The sequence below is a fragment of the Gigantopelta aegis genome, chromosome 10 (assembly GCF_016097555.1).
Source record: "Gigantopelta aegis isolate Gae_Host chromosome 10, Gae_host_genome, whole genome shotgun sequence".
Lineage (NCBI taxonomy): Eukaryota > Metazoa > Mollusca > Gastropoda > Neomphalida > Peltospiridae > Gigantopelta > Gigantopelta aegis.
The window spans coordinates 40,613,422-40,626,566 of record NC_054708.1 but is presented as its reverse complement, the minus strand read 5'-3'; the positions used below and the strand labels follow the sequence as shown (position 1 = coordinate 40,626,566).

The 13,145-nt window shown below is 38.1% G+C and overlaps 1 long non-coding RNA gene across 1 annotated transcript; it reads right to left on the bottom strand.

Moving 5' to 3' along the window:
- Window positions 1–809: 809 nt before the first annotated feature.
- LOC121383021 lies at window positions 810–9,356 on the bottom strand. The gene is made up of 3 exons (XR_005959242.1): window positions 8,034–9,356; window positions 3,193–3,276; window positions 810–1,579 (listed from the first exon to the last, which is right to left on the bottom strand). It is a non-coding gene; the product is annotated as an uncharacterized LOC121383021 (long non-coding RNA).
- Window positions 9,357–13,145: the final 3,789 nt, after the last annotated feature.

The following is a 13,145-nucleotide window of genomic DNA, read 5'->3' as shown; positions in this document are numbered from 1 at the left end:
TAGAAACAACTTCTTCATAAGGCAGCGTGTTTGAAAGGGATTCATTCGACGGATCAAAGGGCCCAAATGAAACGACAGTGTCCAACACGTCCTGGAGTGCTATCTGGGTGCTTCTTTGCAAGAGGTTGTCGGTGGATCTCGTTAATGAGTAAGGCACATCAATTGTCCATGCATTTCCCCCAGTGTTATGGTGGTAGCTACTTGTGAAGCATTCAGTTGCAGGGATGTAATCGATGTTTCGTTCATGGTCAGTGTTGCACTCTGCATTGAGTTGCTGGGTATCAGTAATACGAGGCAAATCATCATTGTTTACATTCGATGTTGTTGAACCGAGAACTGGATCCAAGGGAAAATCCAAGAATTTGTCCGATTGATTGTGTTCATTGTCAGTTTTAATTGTTTGTTGTGTTTGTTCAATTGTCATTTCAGCACCGTCCTTGCTTGCTTTTTTATATATGTTTTTTCTTTTGTTTCTGAAAGTGAGCTCAGGCAAATCCTCATTTTCTGATTCGTTTATTTCATTCTCGGTAGTTACGAGATAAAAACGTAGAAGAGGCAGTTTTGTCCTGGCGTACATGTCTCCAATGGATTCGTTTTCGTCAAATGTATTTTGTTGGAAATCCTTAACGTCGAACAAAAAGTTATTTTCGGGTCTGTAGCTTGACGCCCCTTTTGGAAAGAATAAATCTTTACCAAGCTTCAGTAAACCTGACTTCATCATCGTTTTTGGGACAGTGAGCTTCCATGTGTCCCCCCCCCCCCCCCCCCCCCCCCCCCCCCCCCCCCGCTTTTCTTATGTACCTGCCTGCAAGTTTTCGTGATAGGTTCTTTCTGAAGTCATCTTAGTTCGATGCATTGTATAGCTTTTTTTGCATTTTTATTTCCAAATCTAGACATCAGGAGTAGAATTTTACGCTATTCCGCAAATAGTAAATTTTGAAACGGAATAGTAAAACAATTCTTCCAATATTCCGTCATGAAGGGGAAAATAAAGCACAGAATACCGAAAATCGCCTGTGACTATCTCGCTTACACTTTTTCTACAGCTACATTTTTCTGCAGAACAAATCCTCGCGCTACTAAGACCGGTACAAAATAAATGTCTTTTTGATCGAGACCAATGTTTGGAGTGAGTTCGTTTGTAATTCCAGCTAGTATGCAGTAATGCATAGACTGGTTTATAAACAATTGTTCGTTACGCAATGTTGTTCAGGGCGACGTAGCACAGTCAGGAAAACTAGTGATACATTAATGAACGGATAGTACATTTTTAGATGGAATAGTGTTTTTTGAAATTCACTATTCCTTTGGGATAGTGGTAATTTTTTTTTAATTTCAACCCCTGGACATGTGGGTAGCATCTTCAGTATCATCTGGGCTCTCGTCTTCATTACTGCTTACTTCATCTCCCTTTCGTCTTACCCCTAGCTTTTTCCGGAGAGCTTGCCTTCCTTGTCTTTTTCCCGACATTACTTGCGTGTTTTCTGCAGACGTTTTTAATCTGAACGCGGTCACCATATGTGGGGAAATAATTCTTTAGGTCAGAGTCTTCCAATAGGAGTATCACATGTGGATCAATCTGCAATGAAAAAAAATATATATTAGTCCATGGGCCAGATATCAAAACCATGCCGCCCTCCCCCTCCCCAAAGGATTTTTGAAGACCAGTATTTGTGAATACCCTTATTATATGTCCTTTTGATATCTGAATGTCTGCATTAAATCTTTTGGTGGAATAATAAAATATACCAATTTGAATAGAATAAAAAATATTTCAGAATGGGTCAGAAGAAAAACGTCATTATCTTACTAAAAGTTGTCTGATTTGGGAAGTTTAAGTGTATTTATATGTATTTAGGCATGCCCATATAGACAGAATCGCTCAATCGCCGCCATAATACACAAAATTTAAGATGGCCGCCAAAATATTAAGATTAAAAACTAAAACGGGCTAATAAACTTCATTTCAAATCCCTATTAATATTTTTATCTTGTGTATTTTATGCCTAACTATTACAAACAAAAACGTAAAACAGAACAAAACATCCAATATGGCCTCCCAATATAAATGGTAGCAAAAACAGGGTAATACACCCAAATTATTCCTGATGGAGCTCAAAAAGAAAATGTCATTATCTGGCTGAATAATGAATGATTTTTTTTCAAGTTAAAAACTTATGTGTAAGTAACAAAACATTTATTTGTAATTATCGTTAACTGGTTATTTTTATTGGACTTTTAACACGTTTTGTTTAGAAGGTACAGTCAAATCGGCTTAATTGCATAGCTCCGGTGCGTGTCAAATGTATGCCAATAACCGGTATAACCGATTATCCGATAGAGCACCATTTCCAGATTATAACAAACAGTAAACTTTACAAATGCCTTGTGGACAGTCTATCTTACTCTTCACTACAGAACACTGTCTGAATGCTGATGCATTTCATTTGTTTATACATGTATTTTAAAATAATAATAAATAAAATAACAGTATAAATGTTGTAAGATCAAATATTTTTAATTTTGTATTGTTAGAAATCTGCGGTTGTGTTTATTGATGCTATGTCTAGCTACTAATATTCACGTTGCAGTTTGTTGCACTCGGCTTTTCACAGTTCACACCTATTGTTCTGAGAGTGTTGAGTAGTGAAACCGTGTTACTTGGCAAAGCGCAATTTCCACGTGCAGGAAATAGAAAATAGGATTTGTTTATTGTCAACCGATTTCAGTCACAGCTTATTTCATTAATTAATTAGAAAATAAAAATATTTAATAATGAATAAAATTATTAACACGATGTAAGCCAGGCCTGTGCCCGCCCCTCCCCACTGTAGGAACTGGGGGAGAGGCCTGTGCCCGCCCTCCCTCCTACCCCCACAAATGTATGTGGGGGGGTTTTCTATTCCATATACAGATTAAAATCTGGAACCAAGTATAACCGATCTATCACTTCGTTTGACGTGGTTGTTACATTTCTTGTCACCACCATTGTCATTGTTTGTTTGCCTATTTGAAGTCAAATAAGATACAAGGAAGCGTGTAAAAATCGCGATATGCAAAACTGTACCGTGGTTCGTATTGAGTTTATCAATTAATGCGGTATACCGGTTTATCGTTGCAGCACTACCATTTTCCAAGGTGGATGAGAGTTTTTTGAATGCAGTATATGTTGGTTAGATTATTAAAACTCACCTTGTTTTCCTCAATTCTGTTTATGACAGATTCTTCCAGCTTTCATTCTGCTAAGAAGTTTAAGAGTTGTTCCATCACTGTCTTCTGCAAAAAAGCAAACAACATATAAAAATAATTTTTGTTCCACTGAGAATGTTATGGGTTTTTTCCAGACGTTATCAAGTTACTGGGATTTCACGTTCGGCACTTATGAATACTAGCAATGATACACATAATTATGAAGTCATGAAAAAGTTGCCATTACCAAGATAATTTATGAAAATGTGCAACTATTAATACCCGGTCCTTATTTTTAGATTAAATAAAATAATTATGTAAGTGCATCTTATCCGATACAACCTATCCCTATACTATTGTATGGATCTCCATGGGCGATAGGACATACATGGAGAATAATGGATAGGAGATAGGAGAGCGCAACAATGATATACACAAAACAATGGTTACGTTTACTATTATATAAATGTGTGGACCTTTTTCCTTGATAAGTAACAGTGACCTTGCCATTGGCCGCAGCACTCGTAAAATAAACTTCCACTAAAAATTTGTGTTTGTGAACAACTACATATAAATCCAAATTAACAATATGGCATTAAAAAGAATACTAAGACTATTTCAGAAGCAAACATTATGGTTCAGAATCGTGTGGCGTCGACTTTTAACAATTTAACATAGGTATCATGCATGGGTGAACCAGTTTCGGTGAGCATAATCATTCAGTTCTAAAGCATATCAATATTTATAAACAGACAGTTGTTATTCAAATAGGTACCTTTTTATTATTATTTCTATGCTTCAAATAAGCACTAAATTAGCCGCTAAGTGGTCAAAAACTGTAGCATGCATCAGCAGTAAATATTGTTTAACTACGTAACCTGTTCCGGTAAGAGAACGTTTAGTGATATAGCTGACAGCAAAAACTTTCCAACACAAAACTTTTCAGTATTTTATCAAAAAATGTATGTTGTTCAACAAAACATGCACTTATAATAATTTATAAAAAAATATTTTAAGGCAAATTACAAAATGGAGTCTTCAACTTGTCCCTAAACCAAAAGGCCCCAGCCATTTAGTCAACTGTTTAGTCAACTCATATCATTACCGTTTTATTAATTAAATATAACAATAGTTTAAGCAATAATGTGCATGAAATATTGTTGAATATGCACACCATTCAGAGTCCAAACGCCTTGCGTGATCATTTCTTTAAGGATATAAAGGACAAATTCACAAACGTCGTTAAACTAGGCTTGCCAGTTCATTGTAATTGATTATTGGATCTCACCAATATAAAACTATTTCAATAAGTAGTCGTAATAGTGGAGTTTCACTGTAATATGTAATAGTTAGAGGACGAGTAACAATACTTTATCGGCGTATAAAGGTAGTGTCGCACGAGACAAAGGCGAGGCGTTAGCCGAGCGTTTTCTCGTGCGACACTGCCTTTATACGCTGATAAAGTATTGTTACTCATCCTCTAACTGTCTTAGAGCAGAGCCAAAATCTTGACTGCACGTGCAGCAATACCGCTTATAAAGTGAATGTCTGAAGTACTTTATCGGGATATAAATGTACTTCACGTGACCAAATATGAAGCTCCCATTGGACTAGAAATTCAGCTGTGCTCTAATAATAAATAAAATGACACCAAAGCTGTAGACGTCCATTTTTAATTTCGTAACAATTATTTACGGACAGTAAAGTTTGAGGCGAGTTGTCCAAAATCTGAGGTGAGTTGACCAAACACTGGGGTGAGTTGGTTGGGGGCGAGTTGATTTTGGAGGGAGTTGACCAGCATTCTCCTTGAGAATCAATGTTAACAGATAACATTTTTGGAAAACGAATATAACAATTATGATGTCTTGCAATAGTGTTATAAGTTGAGCAAATGAATTGTTATAATGGTAAAATTGTTTGATTAAAAAATATACAATCTGCATTCTGAGTTTTAATAAATGTATAAACAGATATTCAAAAATATACTGAGGCATAAATAATGCAATGGACATTTGACTAAATATTTCCTGATAGAAATGTCATATTATATACATTAAGCATTAGGATAAATAGTGTATTGGTAACAACTGTTAAAGTTAAACAGACTACTGTTTAAATCGGGAACAAATGGACTAAAATGAGTTTGGACCAACAAAACAGAACTGGGCATTTATTACAACAAAACAACATTGCATGTAAAAATCGTTTTGCACGTGTGTTGCCTGCACTCGTCTCCCTATAAAAGCAACCTTTATTTTGTTTTTCTGTATTTCTTCAATATGCCACGATTAAATAAAGCCATTGGAATGATCAACGCTGGAATAGCCAATGCAATCATTGCACGACCGTTCCAAGTTCAGGAATCGACAATAACTTGATTAAGAACACGATTTCTTGCAATGGGAAGCATCAACGATCTCCCCCACCCTGCAGCGCCACCTGTCACATCAGCCAGACAGGACCGTCACATCCACCTGCAACATCTTCGAAACTGGTTCAAAACAGCTGCAGCCACTGCTAGAGCCACAGTTGGAAACAGGAGACGTCCCATTAGTACCCGCACGGTACGAAGACGTCTTGTAACATTTGGCATAGTGTGTCGCCGTCCATACCAAGGTCCAGTACTAACCCACAGACATCATCTTGCAAGACAACATCGGGCAGCAAATGGTGCAAATCTTCAACATAGAGGATGGCGGAATGTTGTTTTTTCTGACGAATCATGATTCAATGTTAGTTTTGCAGATGGACATCAACGCGTCTATCATCGCCACGGAAAACGATATGCTCAAGCCTATGTGATGGAACGAGATCGTTTTGGAGGCAAAAGTGTGATGGTATTGGGTGCAATCAATAGAGATTTTGGGTCACAATTGGTAGTGGACCAACAAAACCTTAATGCTGCATGCTACATCGATAATATCCTAAGGCTGGTGCTTTTGCCATTATTGCAACAACATGGTGAAATCGGATGACTTTCAACAGGATAACGTCAGACCCCACACTGCCAGACTCACCCAGGCATTTCTTCGTAACAATAACATCAATGTGATAAATTGGCCTGCATTATCACCCAATATGAATCCAGCTGAGCACATGTGGAATGAACTTAGGCGTCGAGTTCATGGACAAGTGAACCCACCTCAAAATGTTGAGTTGACTCAAGCTTTACAGCATCATTGGGCAGCCATACCACAGGCACGGGTGCAACTTTTGTGCGAATCCATGCCCAGAAGATAGCAAGCATTGGTCAAATCACATGGTGGACACACGCGATACTGACATAAATTTGAAATTGCCATATCCATTGTGTACTTAATAAATCATAATTAAAATTCATATTGCGTTATTTATGCCTCTCAGTATATATTTATGTCAAAACATATAAGGATCATATATTTTTTTGCAAGCATCTGTAAAGAGTGTTTTACCAGCAGACACCGTGACAATCGTCCGACTTCAATATCCAAATACCAGTATCCTCGAAGGATCGTGAAGGGTCCTATTAACGGGGAAATGGCTACAACGCACACGCATTGTAATCGCACGATCAGTTTAATTATTTGATCTATTACCTTATTCAATTAACTACAAATATCAATTAATAAAATGTTTATAACCTTACAAGTGTATTCCGTCGATAGATAAAACACATGCCACAGTTGCATTTTTACATTACAATGCCTGGATCGGAAATTAACTATGACCTAAAACAAATTGGTACACAAGGTTTTTTTGCTGTACACTATCATAAAGACCATCTCTACATATTGCAAAAGTTAGAAATGTGTGTGGCTCTGCATAATTGTTTAATATTGATTTGATGATGTCATTATGTAAACAACTACCATCGACGTCCCAATCTGCATTAGGCCAACGACAAAAACATTAATACGATACTTGCAGAACAATTTTTTTTTTTTTTCAGTTGGGTACATGAAATAAAACATATTCCAATTAGTTAACAAAAAAATTAATCAACATGGATGTAAAACGAATCCATTCTAGTAAACATGAGTATAACACCATCCAGTAAATAGGAAAGCGTTTTTGTTTCTAACTTCTAGCACACGCGTTTGTTAAAATAACTTTGTCACGCCTGCGCGGTTCGTCATTTTCAATTTTTTAAGCCACTACTTGATAAAATACGTTTTTCAACTATGCACAGTGAACGAACACTTTGATTAATATTTTTAAAAGGAAAATTTCAATTTGTCAGTTTACCTCTTCCCCCCCCCCCCCATGATCGCTGACAGCACCTGATGTCACTACAGACAGGATATACGTCCATACCAGTTGATAGTTTGTAAAATATAAATTTTCTAATTAAATGATTCTAATTAGTTAAAACAATTTATACACTCAGAATTATTTACAATTGTTCTGAATGTACTAGGTCTACTATTCACTACAGCAGGATCACAAAATGCAGAATACATTTTGGAAATTGAATATAATAATTGAAAAAAACAAAAAAAACATTCTAGCAACAGGGGGCATGAAAGTCTTTAAAAATAAATGATTTGGCCTTGTTGAGCTGGCACGTGTGAGGTCATGTGACACCTACTGTTAATTCAGCTTCCTCCATTTTAAGTCCGTTTCTACAAGCCATGTGGACCCGATATCGGTAATTTTAATGAATGGAAAAAAAATGACTTAGTAAAATTAATGGTTTTAGGGGGTTGTAGTGTTTTATTTTGATACTTATTTGTCTAAACTTTATTGTTAATGAAAATGTTCCCGAACCGTGAAGAAAAAATCTCACAAATGGACCGACAAGCTTATTTGTCCAAATAAACTAAGAAGTCAAGTGAGCCAGTTCGAGTGTGATGTGATATACTAACAAAATGAGCAGATCAGTGTCTTCTCCAACCATTGCAGTAACATTGCTTTTTGTTCACCCTGTTGTTGCACTGATGATCTGTAAATCAGCATCAGCTTTTGCATAAATGATTGTGCATGTATTTTCCAAAGAACTGCCAAAGGCACAAATGAACCGCTGCTTGTTTTCTCTTTGGTAAAAAAATGCTCTTTTGTAGATCTGAGCATCATATCAGGCACAAAATGAATAACATTTGCTGTCCATACCTTGGCACACCTTAGGTGGGTCATGTATTTTGTTGTGTGTCTTGGCATGTATCCACCAATCACAACAGCTTTAGTATAGTATTCAGTCGATGAAGTAAGGAGCCTTCATCAATTACTAACTGTACGTCATTTTGTACTGACGGACTGAGAGCATTACCATTGACAAGAACAAGTTTCCAAAGCTCATTTGCCAGTGCTGCCTTATTTTATGTCATCAGAGATGGTATTGGCTGCTGTTATGAAAAGTTGCAAAAGAGGTTGCGGATCGACTGAGTGTGGACTGCCATTCACGTTACAGACATGTTTTTCCCCAGCGACTTCTTCTCGAGGGTAATCTCTGCTGCTGTTTGGCTTTGAGAATTTTAAGACCGACTGTCTTTGCCGTGTTAACGTTGACAACTGAATTTTCGATAACACCAATAGCAATGTTTCTAAGGGTGAGACCGTCAGCAAATTGATTTCTTTCCCAAAGGTAGGGTATAATCACAATCATATCCTCTGTGTCCTTTGCCGTTTGTGTTCATCCCAACTTTATGTGTTGATCACTCGTAAGTCGCCAAGTTCCAGTGACTTCCTGCATGACATTGTTTATATCAGCACATGCTGGCATGGAAAGCACTCACATTGTATGTTGCGATTCGGTTATCTCTGCTCCTTGAATAAGGCCACCTGCTGTTTTACACCGCGCATCCGGGTCTGCTCAATAGTAAAGTCTGGTGAAATGCCAGCCTACTATCTGTTGCTTCATCTCACGACATGGTGTCCATCCGTGAAGCTTTTATCGACAACCGGGTTGGTTTTGTCAAGTTTGGTCATCTGTTGCAGGAACAGATAGCGGAGTTTGTATATAAGTTGTGTCCAGCTACAGCAAGATATGGGAGTATCTTATGTACAGCTGACCGGTAAAGAAACCAACCTCCAGAAAGCATTTCATTATATCAACCACAGACATATACTGAAGCCATAGTTCACTAGTTCTTCCAGTCAATGTCAGTTTCGTTTCATGCAGCTTTCTGCTGATCCTGGTGAGATGGTCATTGTTTTTCACAGAGCCATGTGACAGTTCACCCTTCAACAGTTTGTCGTATAAGGAAGAATCTGAGATTACTTCAAGATCTTCCCTGTCCTCGAATTCATTCGCTACACACAACAATATCCTTTTCAAATATGAGGGAACTCAAGTTTGGGAACTGCTTCTAGATCTACTTGACAGTCAGTCTCCTGGTCAGTGTTTTAGAGTATCTTCCTCTAGTAGTTGGTATGACAGTCTTCCCATCTGCGTTGATGGTCTTTTCGCACAGTACACACAGCTCCATGGTATTTTAGAATTATGTCCCTGAAAAACAAAATGTACGGTTAACATATATGCAGGTTTAATTTAACATGAATGTGTGTACGTGGGCCTTCAACGATGCCCCATTATAACATTTCGTAACATTACGACCAACTCCTCTAAAGTGGTGTGTGTGTGTGTGTTTTTATTATTATTAAATGCCAGAGAAAAGAACAAATACTCTGCATTGACTTTATAACACCCCATACCTACCCCTTAAAAGTACGTAATTGACCCCTCCGTATGACGAGTTAACCACACACCCTGTCACACGTGATGCAAGGTTAGACAAACTTTCAATAATGGCTGCCGATTCGCATACATGTAGGTCGATAGCAAATCAACCAATCTGCCAATTATGTTTTCGCCTTAATGTATTTAGAAATATCGTTGTTTAATTAAAAAGCCGACAAGAGGAGACATTCAAGTGTTTCATTACAGGGTACATTTACGATGACAACGTGATTTAAATCGACGAAACCATTTTTACTTCAGTACATCAAAGCACAAGAACCCGGAAGTGACAAACGTCGAATGCAAGCAAAAGATGATTTAAAACATCCTATGCTAACTTTTGTCAGAACTGACAAATTAAAATGTCTTGTTTGTTTCGTTTTTCTTCTTTTTCATCTTAATTTTTGTTTTTGTTGTTCGACTTTTATATTTATGAAATCCCGATATGCTGAGGAACAAGTAAATAGAAGGCGCAGCGACGACCCTGCCTCGACTTGTTTAAAACTGTGGCCTCTTTATTTTCGGTCGGGTAGCGTTAAATGTTTCGTTTGTTTGGGTTTTTTTAAAAAGGGGGGGGGGGGGGGCATGAGCAGTAACATTAAAATACAAGGCGTGGGGGGAATGCTATCAGTGTATTATAATTTTATGCACAAAAGGTTACAAAACTATAGCAGGATACAGTCGCAAGTGCAAAAATTATGCAAGCAGTGGTTTAGATTGTGGGATTGCGAAGTTTATGTGGGTGTATTCTTACATAGCTGCACTGCTTGAAGCAACCGATATACTATTTATGAAACCAAAGCCATAAAAATAATAATAATAATAATAATAAAAAAAAAAATAAAAAAAAATCACAACTGGCATAGCCAGAGGGCAAGTTGGTGGGGATCACATCTTTGGGCCTCCAGTTATGTATACTAACATACTGGCCTGTCTTCGTTCTGAAAAGATATATTAGGGCTGTTTACGTTTGGGTGCCCCATCCCCTCTTTATAAAATCAGGCTGTCCAGCACACCCTTTTGAAAAAGTTGGACTCAATTAGGAATCAAAATATAGAAAATGTTGGACAAAAGTAGGAAAACGTAGAACAAAAGTAGGACTGAAACAGTACGTAGCGACATTATTCTTGCTCAAAACACCTTTTTATGTGGTGCGTAGTTTGTACATGCATTTTGTGTTCTATCAAAAATAATGTGATCTTACGTAACGGTCACGTTATACAGTTATTTCAAATATTTCAAAAGAATTTAAGGGTCAAAAATTTATAACCAAATAAGTTTCAGAGTGTATTAGATTGATGATGTAAACTACACCAAAATGTTTATTTATTGTTCCATATTTACAAAAAACCACAAATAAACGTCACTGTATACAAGAAAGTCACATGACATGCTGTCAAAGTTGAAGGTTGTCAAACATGGATTTTACACATTAGAACATTCGTTTAATAGTGTGTGAATCCACCCCTGGCGCGAATACACTCGACACATCGTTGCCTCATGCTGTTGATCAGACGTCTGAAGAACTCTTGGGGAATGGCCTGCCACTCTGCCATAAGAAGTTGACCCAGATCATGAAGGTTGGCCGGAGGGGCATGGTTATCCCGAACTCTCCTGCCTAATTCGTCCCAGGCGTGCTCTATTGGGGCCAAGTCAGGCGAATATGCTGGCCAATCCATCCTGGCGATACCTTGTTGTCTGAGAAAGTCTGTTACCACCCTGGCGCGGTGGGGTCTGGCATTGTCATCCTGCAGAACTGCCCCGCCGCCAATCTGCTGAAGGCCTGGGAGAACCAACGGCCGGATAATCTCATTCAGATAGCGGATTCCATTCAGATTGCCATCCACCACATAGAGGGGGGTCCTGTGGTGGATAGAGATGCCGCCCCACACCATGACGCTGCCACCACCGAACCGGTGACGTTGTCTAACGTTAACGTCAGCGAAGCGCTCCCCAGGACGTCTATAAACACGAACCCGACCGTCGTTGAACTGGAGACTAAACCTGGACTCATCAGTGAACATCACTCGACCCCACTGAACACATTGCCACCGCAGATGAAGCGTGCACCAGTGACGTCTGGCCGTTCTGTGACGTGGTAGGAGTGGTGGTCGAACAGCCTGGCGACGGCAGCGTAGATTATTGGCTCTCAGACGATTGCGTATGGTTTGATCAGACACTCGAGTTCCAGTCGCAGTCCGCAGATTGTCACGTAATTGGCGTGCAGTGGTTGTGAGTTGACGTAGAGCCATATTGGTGATGTAGCAGTCCTCTCTATTTGTAGTGCTTCGGGGTCTTCCCGAACGTGGACGATTTCGAACAGAATTCGTTGCTTGGTACCGTTGCCACAGTAGGCCAACGACACTCTGACTGACACCAAGTCTCAGAGCAACATTTCTTTGCGTATTGCCATCCTGAAGCCAAGCAATAGCCCTTCCTCGATCTTCGATAGTCAGTTGAAGTTGTACCATTGTCGAATTTGGAGTGTGCACTGTACACGAACGCAAGCTCCAATTATACGGAAATTCAGCAAATTAATTAATAAATGTTCTTTTATTTTATTTTATTAAATTTAATTTATTTTTAGTTTTTAAGTTATTTTATTAACTTTAATTAATTTTTAGTTTTATGGTTTTTGTTTTATTCATTATGGAACGAGAAATGACTTCACCGATCCTTTTCCACATACAAGATTGTTCCGAGTTTCATTTTCCTCCAATAATGCACCGCGCGTTTTAAACCCAAGTCGTTTTTCCTTTAATTCAAAGTGAAGATCGTTTCAAAGTAAGTATTTCTTAGTCAGCATATGCCCGAAAAAGATCACACTACACGATTAGGGTGGGCAAAGGTGGTGTCAGCGTGGTGTCAGTCGCTATTTCGACCACAATTCCGTTCCGAGCAAAATTGCTCGGAACGGCTCTGTATCTGCTAATGGAAAATGGCGCCGGGCTTATAAACTCAATGTGCATTTACATTCGAGTTTATTTTTATGAACTAAATATCAAGATGCAATGTAATTTGTTTAATAGTTTGTCTTCAGAATCTCATTTTTGACATCTAATCAATGACTCCACATCCATTGGTCCAGTTGCTGAAATATATAAAAACAAACATGTTAAGTATTTGACATCCATTTGAAGAAGTACATTAGTCTGTAACTTAATTACATATCATATTAATTTAAAGTTTAATTTAATTTTAGGAAAACATTTTTTTAACAGGAAACAAAATCAGTGTGACTAAACAAAGTATAAAATTAAAAAGTATAGCAGTAAATTAAGAAAAGTAGTAAACAATGTAT